The sequence below is a fragment of the Zosterops lateralis genome (assembly GCF_965231275.1).
Source record: "Zosterops lateralis genome assembly, contig: HAP1_HAP1_SCAFFOLD_113, whole genome shotgun sequence".
In the NCBI taxonomy this organism is placed as follows: domain Eukaryota; kingdom Metazoa; phylum Chordata; class Aves; order Passeriformes; family Zosteropidae; genus Zosterops; species Zosterops lateralis.
The window spans coordinates 109,778-117,627 of record NW_028154566.1 but is presented as its reverse complement, the minus strand read 5'-3'; the positions used below and the strand labels follow the sequence as shown (position 1 = coordinate 117,627).

Genomic DNA, 7,850 nt, shown 5'->3' with positions numbered 1-7,850 from the left:
CCGGCTCAGCACAGGGGGAGATCGCAGTGCTGGGGGAGGCGTGTCCCGCTTGCCAAGCGCTGCCCCCACAGGCGCGGGCGATTCGAGGGGAGCGGAGATCACGGGGGAAGTGCCGCGATCAGCACAGGGAGGAGGGGGGCTGGGGGGGTGTCCTGGCCCTGAATTCCTCAGCGGAGCCACGGCTGTGGGGGCTCCAACACGCCACCCACCGCGGGGCCCCCCCACCCCTTCGCGCAGGCTGGGCCAGCTGCTGCTGCGGGGGGAATTTCTCTCACTCCGGGGCTGTGACCCCCGTGTGGACCGGGCAGGCTGGGACACCAGCCACAGGCTGCATTGCCCCGCCGCTCCCTGGGGCCACCCTGCCCCGTGCGGGCTCGGTGGGGCCCCCGCGGCCTTCTGTGGGGCACTCGGCTTCTCACCAAACTCCCCGGAGCTGCACGTCCCCTGCAGGCCCCCACGGGGATCCAGGGCCGCCCCGCCCGGTGCCCCGAAACAGCACAACCCCGCGCCGTCCTGCTGCACGGAGTATCTTGTCGAAATTCCACAATGCGGGGAGTCCGCCATCACCACCCCGCCCCCCCGATCCAAGAGCGCTCCCGGTGCTTCCAACGCCAGGAAAGCATGGGGGGGTGGGGGAGGCGACCTTTTGCCTCCTCTGCCGCTTCTGCAGCTCGGGACTCGGGGGCGCTGATGGTGCTGGTCCGACGGGGCTCTTGCTGGCCCCACATCCTCCCACACTCCATCGCCGAGGCGGCGTGGGTGGGGAAGGGGTCTGCTCTGCAGACTCTGTGCCCACCTCAGCAGGTGCACTCAGGATGGGCAGGTTTCCCGCCACGCTGCTGCGTTTCTGAGGAATGGGGGTTGGTTTTTCTGCCCCTATCTGCGGGGCAGCAACAGGAGAAATTACTCCACCATCTTCCCTGGCACGCAGCCCAACGAGGCTGAAGCCATCCTCAGAGCTGGAAAGCTGCATTTTAGGCAGCACCTTCTCCAGCCTGTTCCAGGTCGCTATGAATTCCAAAAGCTTCACACTGCAATCTGTAAGGAAAACCTGAAACAAATGGTTACGCAGAGACTCCCACTCAGCTGTAGAAAAAGCTTTTTGAAGGCTGCAAAAAAACCCGTGAGTTCTAGCATAATAGAACAATTTCTGGAGAGCATCTCCAGGAAAGGAGGCTTCTTCCCTCTGTAGGACCTCAAGCCAAAGGTCCAACATGAAAGCCTCATCATCTTCTGAGGAGGGGTTAGAGATCACCATCTCTCTTACCACTGTTACCTCAGGCAGAGCAGCTGCAGTCTCTCACTGGGCACAGAGATCCACCCGACGTGCAGTTCAGACACGAAGAGTGTCCAGATGTGATGCAGACGCCTTTCTCACACGGCAGGGGTCACCAGTTGTGACCCATTCTCCCACAGTTGGGGTCACCAGTTGTAACCCCTTCACTTAGAGGGGTCACACGTTGTGACGTGAGTGTGGACCCTCACAGAGGACAAGCAGGCAGCAGCAGGGTCAAACATGGAAAGTTCTTTATTTTTCTGACTCCATTCTTATATACACTTTTTACAGAAGGCCAGGATTGGCCCAAGGGGGTTACAACCTCCTGACTCTGGTCACTGTGACCATCAGTCAAATTCTCTCTCAGAGAACAACTATGCAAAACACATAGATAAATTCTAAAACTACATATTGTTTCCATGAAGCAGTGTGACAATCAGGCCGCGAAGATTCAAACACGTGAAAGCAAGAAAATGCAGGGGTGACACAAGGTAGTTTGACAGGATTGGGCCAAAATAGAGATGACCCTTCTAGTATAGATATTCGGCATTGGTATGAAATTGTAAATAATAAGTACATAGTTATCTCTATAAAAGCAAAGTGACCTCCCATCACAGGGAGAGTCTCCTCGTGTCTGAACTGCTGTGAACACCTTGGCCAGACACAAAGAAGTTGTAAGATAAGAATTAATAAACAATGTGAGAAACCAAGAGAAAATAATACCTCGAGACTCCCGTTTATTCTCGTGCTGAGCACAGACTCAAAGCCTTCAGAGGGAAAAAAAAAAACACTCAAACCACCAACCTGAATCTCGGGTGAGAGAAACCTTAACCCAGGACCGGTGGGTGATGGATCCACCCGTCCTCTCACCCTTCCTGGTGCCAGGGTCTTGGCCAGCCATGCAGGAATGTCAGGGTTTCCCGAGACACCCAGAACAGGCCCTCAGCGGGGTGTTGGGGCAGGCCATGTCTGTGGGGCTCCTCACTGCAGGGCACGGTGTGGTGGGCTCCTACGGGGTGACACAGGGTGGGTACCCATCTGGGACTGGGGGCATAGGCAGAGAGGCTGAGCCCAGGTCAGCCAAACCGACACCGCCCCATCCTCACGGTGTTCTCAGCAGACACCCTTGTGGGGAAGATCACTATTCCAGCAAACGCCCTGAGCGACAACGACTGCTCCTCTGGGTACCAGCAGCTCAGCGTGGAGAGTGACCCTGAGGAGGGGGGTGAGCCTGGCCCCGCTGCCCTGCCCTGCCCCAGTGCGGGCTGCAGCCTGCTGCCAGCCTGGGCCAGAGCTGCCTGCAGTGCGCCAGTGCCGAGGGCGGCCACAGCCAGCACATCATCTACTCCTGCCAGCTCTGTCCCTGCGCCTCCCACTGCTCCGGCCACCTCAGGTGCCACATGAGACACACACTGGTGAGAAGCCCTACAAGTGCCAGCTCTGTGACTGTGCCTCTGCCCCCCTGGCCAGCCTGAAGCAGCACCAGTGCATGCACACTGGTGAGAAGCCCTACAAGTGCAGCCTCTGCGGCTACAGTTGCAACCAGAGCATGGACCTGAAGCGGCACATCCTGCAGCACACGGGCGAGAAGCCCTTCTAGTGCCGGGACTGCTCCTGCACCACTGGTCACTGGCATAACTACAAGCACCACCAGAAGATCCACGGCCACACAGCCAAGAGCTGGAGCCTCTAGCAGCCCTGTCCTGCCTGGGCAGGGTGAAGTCACAACTGGTGGCTCTGACACCTGCCCATGTGGCACCACCACCCCACCTGCCTGTTTCTGCCTGCCGGAGTCTTCCTCTGCCAGGGTTTGGAGAAAAGGGGGGAACAGGGCTGGTTCCATGGCTGCTGCCGTGCTGGTCGGTGTAATTTATATTGTGTATAAAAGCATTAAACTGTCAGTTTTGGTATCTCTCTTCACACTGGGGACCTTGTTCTGCTGCAGAGGACAGTGCAGGGCTGGCATGGAGAGGGGAGGGACAGCAGCCACCCCTCAACAGACAGCCTGGTACCAATCAGGATCCCTTTTAATCATTGTTGCAGTGTGTAAACATCAGTTACTGTCCATTAGACAGTAGAGTTTATTGATTTGGGTAGGATGCAGATGGTAATAGAATAAGGGGTGGATAATGGCTTGGGTTATGTAACAAAAAAAAAGCTTATTCTATTTCATCTGTTGAAACTGGTTGGGGAGCTGTTTTCTTTATCTCTTGTAACTCCAGGGGGGAGGGGTCAGGTGCCTTCTGATAATGGGCCAGCTGTTAAAACTGGGTGGGGCATTGTTCCTTATCTCTTCCACCACCCATCCTCCCTCCAGGGGGATATCTTCTGTTACTGGACCATTAAGGCTCACCACTGACATGACACATTCCATTATCCCACTGGGAGATGTTCCACCCAGTGCAGGGACCCAAACCATTCTTAGCTAGATAAAAACTGAGATGTAGAAACACCAGGTATCCAGTGTTTCCACTGGATTCCCAGAGGAATACCCAACCCATCTTGCCATTACTGGACCCTTTTCTACAGGACCATCTCTACTGCAACAGAACCACATCTGCCACTCCAGGAGGGGTGACTTTGGATTGCTTCCAACACCCTGACCAACAGGGTGTCCAGGTTGTATTTCTGACTCTACCAGGGTTTCGAGGATTTTTGTTTGTTTGCTTGTTTCTGTTTTTTGTTTTGTACGACTACATTTGTATTCTTAATATTCCTAGTAAAGCACTGTTATTTTTATTCCCAAATCTTTGCCTGAAAGCCTCTACCTGCAAATTTATCCTTTGGAAAGGGGGAAGGTGGTTTATATTCTCCATTCCAAGGGAAACTCCAGCTTTCCCTGTCTCCCCAAAGCAAGACACACATCATTCTTCGATTGGCCAAAGACTAAAAAGGTTGCAATGTCCATGTCTCTACCAGGTGTAGCAGCCATGAAAAGTTTAGGTGAGCTTCACCATTTGGGGTGTTGGCTCAGTAAGCATGCCAACAGGACATTTAAAGCACTCAGCAACCTCCTCAGGGATGAAGTGACCACCAGACACGCAACTCTCCAGAACAGAGCAGCTACAGATTTGCTGTTAGTCCATGGACGTGGCTGTCAGGACTTTGGAGCCTGTACTGTTCTCATAGCGAATCCATCTCTCAAAGCATTCAGCTGCTGAAGGAAGAAGTGAGGGACCTAAAGACAGATAAAGATCCAGAGTGGTTTGAAAACCTACCTGGACATCTGCGGCTTAAAGGGTAGGCTGCCTCTCTGTTGAACCATATCGTGTGGATTTTTGTGATTATTATGGTTGTCTTATTGATGTTTTCATGTCTTTTAAGAAGCTTGAAAAAAGTGGTTTTTAAAGCATTCTTAATAAAAAGAGAAGGGGGAGTTGTGGCAGTCCCTAAGCCACCTACAGATAAGCTCACCCTCCCCTGGAGGGATGTCAGCATCCAAACTGCAATCTAACTTTTGTGTTCTGCCCCGAGAATAATGTTCTTATGGGTTCATTCTGTAAAATGCTAATTCCAGCCTTCCTATTGAATATGTTTTTGGCTTATAGTTCTCTTCAATGATTGGTTAGTCCTTGATCCTCTCCCTGATTGGCCCTTTCCCCAGCTCTGTACCCTATTGGTCTAAGCTGTAAACCCCGCCCCTTCCTGCCCTATATAAACCCGCTCCCCTCAGACAGAGCTGCCATTTTGTTGCCGGTTCCAGCCCAAGAAAGGAAGACCTGGAGGACAAGGCGGCAGTTCCCGCTCTCGTTATTTCCCGTGTCGCTCAGCGTGGTTCTGCCACATCACTGCTGAGGCAGCAAGCATAAAAGAGCTGCAAAGCACCAGCACCCTGAGGGTTGCCTGTGCACTGGGCAGGCCAGGACGTCCTTTTAAGGACCTCGCTACCCAAACGTGTCACAGCACCTCGAAGATCGCTGGGGAAACTGCAGACAGTGACAATTCCCCACATTCACAGAGCCAATCCCCAGTGTGGATGTTCTGATGTTTCCTCAGCTTGAAGCTCCACCTGAAGCCCTTCCCACGTTCTGTGAGGCTTCTCACTGGCCTGAGCCTTCTCCACCAGCTCCAAGATGTGGCTGTATCTCCAGCCACCTACCCAGCACAGGGGTGGGGATCTTTCCTCCTCACTGCTCCTTGGGTTGGGTTTGCAGCCCCTCCTCGTGTGGGGGCTCTTGGGCTTTTCCTCCCCGTTGGATTCCTGTGCCCTGGAGCCACTCAAAACAGTCCCTTCCACAAGGTTCTGTGGCAGGGATTTGTTCTCCCTGGTCTCTGTCTGCAGCTCAGGGCCTGGAGTTAGGAAAGACAAGGAGAGGAAGGAATGAGGAGGGAAGCAGGACAAAATGACAAGAGGAATGAAGATGGACAAGGAGAGGATGGGATTTGCCTCTGTGCCAGAGGGAAGGGGGAGGAGATCCCCCCAACCTATCCCTGGCAGGACGGCCTCGGCAGTGGGGTGGTCCTGCAGCCGGGGGCAATGCTGGGCTGGGAGATGGAGCAGGAGAGAGGGGAAAAGGGGCAGTGACTTCCTCCACACCTGCCTCAGTATCCCAGGGCATCTTCCTTTTCCTCGCAGCCTCCTCTGCCTCCATCTAGACAAAGTCTGAGATTGACAAATCCTGGCTGGGGGAAAAGCAAGGGGTGAGCACCTTGGGTTAGTTGGTCCAGCTGGAGAAGTCACTGCCCTGTTCACTGTTGGGTGGGCCCAGACCCTGCTCATCTCTATCCTCCCCCACCCCACCAGGCTGCTGAGGAACCCCAGCTTTGGGATAGCCCCATGCTGCTGTCCCCACTCCCCGTGAGCCCCAAAACCGATGTCACCCCCCTGTGCCCTCTGGTACTGGGCAATCACCACGTGGATCCTCCACGATTCCCCCAAGGGACACTTGTGGCTCAGCTTTGGGTCCTGTGAGATCCAAACATCCCACCTGTCAGTAAAGGCCCTCCTGGACACCCCCTGAGAGATGTGGGGTGAGCTTCCCCTCCCCGTTCACCTGCTGGGGCCAGGGGAGCTGTGGACTCAGCAGGAGGGTGGGGGAACCACCTGGTTCTACTGCTGCTCCTCTTCTTTCTGCTGCTCCTGTTCCTGCTCCTCCTTTTCCCCTCCTTGTCCTCTCTCCCTCCTCTTCCTCCTGGTCCTCCTCACCGCAGAACCCAGACCCCCCTTTCCCACCCCCCTTGCCCTACAGCCACCACAGGACTGGATGCTGTTTGGGGGAAACCCCCTATGACCCCCAGGGATGGGCAGGAGCAGCTTCTGGCAGCTTTTTTCTGGGAGGAATCCCTGAGTTTGGGGATTTCTGGGGTGCAGTTTTGGACAGGGACAGCTCTGTCTGGCTTTCCCCTCCCCGTTGTGGCCTCTCAGCTGCCCATGACACTCTGGGGCTGCTGGGATTTCGCTCCTGGGGACAAGGACGTTCATTCCTTTCCAGGAGCCCAATGCCCAGATGGGGGTCCAGGTCAGGGGCTCCTTGAGCAGCTGCCCCAGAACCTCCCCCAGGGTCTCCCAGCGCAGCCAGAGCCGCTGGGCCTGGGGTCCCCAAAGCCCTCAGCAAGCCCCAAGGCCCTCCCAGGAACCCTCAGCTCCCTCAAACCCAGCATCCCCCACAGCCCCTGCAAGTTCCTCCCATGGCACCGGCCATGGCCATGGCCCCACATGTCACTGGCCGTGTCCCACCCTGTCCTCACCCATGGCTGTCTCCCCACCACATTCCTATCCCTGTCATTGTCCCCATATCTCCGTCCATGCCCCTGTCCTCCCACATCCCCATGAATGGCCACGTCCCCATCCACGTCCACGTGTCCCCATGTCTATGTCCCCCCATATCCCCAACCATATCTTAGTTCAACGCCTTTATTTTTACCCCAGTTTCAGGTGTTTTGAAAGGCTGAAAAGAAAAGCAAATCAAGGCCAAAAGAAAGGGATTTCCCTGTACATGCCGGCTGAGGAGCCACATAGTTGAGTGGGAGGGAAAGAAGCTGTTTCCACCTCACTGTCTCCAAAATCTTGGTCTTTGCCCAATGCATCACCATTTGGCTGCAGAAGAAGCTCTTGGGCCAGAGAAAATTGGAATGGAATCACTGAGGTTGGAAAAGACCTCAAGACTATCCAGTGTTGCTTGATGCCACCAGAAGATATGACTGAACTCAAAATAATTTTTTGGGCTTCAAAGACAACCAATCCACTCTCCCCAATGAATTCCTGATGTCAGTTTACATCCCCATGGATATTGCTGCCCCTGCATTCATCCAGGTGCCCACAGGGAGACAGGAACCAGTGCAGCCCCCCCAGCCAGGTGTCTTCCCAACACAGATCACCAGGACCACGGATCACCAGGGCTCTGCCCAACGGGGTCACTGGGGATCATCCAACGCCGATCCTCCCATGGGGGATGGAGCTGGAGCAGCGCACGAAGCTCTTCCCGCACTCGGGGCACTCGTGGGGCTTCCCTTATGGTGCCTCTGTTGGTGTCTGGTCAAGTGAGAGCTCGTGGAGAAGCTCTTCCCACACTCAGGACACTCGTAGGGCCTCTCCCCGGTGTGGATGCGCCGGTGCACAGTGAGGTGTGAGTTG

The 7,850-nt window shown here is 55.2% G+C and overlaps 1 long non-coding RNA gene across 1 annotated transcript; it reads right to left on the bottom strand.

Annotated features, from left to right (window-relative positions):
- Nucleotides 1-5,312: 5,312 nt before the first annotated feature.
- On the bottom strand, nt 5,313-7,631 carry LOC310923576. The gene is made up of 3 exons (XR_014592632.1): nt 7,141-7,631; nt 5,814-5,895; nt 5,313-5,566 (listed from the first exon to the last, which is right to left on the bottom strand). It is a non-coding gene; the product is annotated as an uncharacterized lncRNA (long non-coding RNA).
- Between the last annotated feature and the right edge of the window lie 219 nt (nt 7,632-7,850).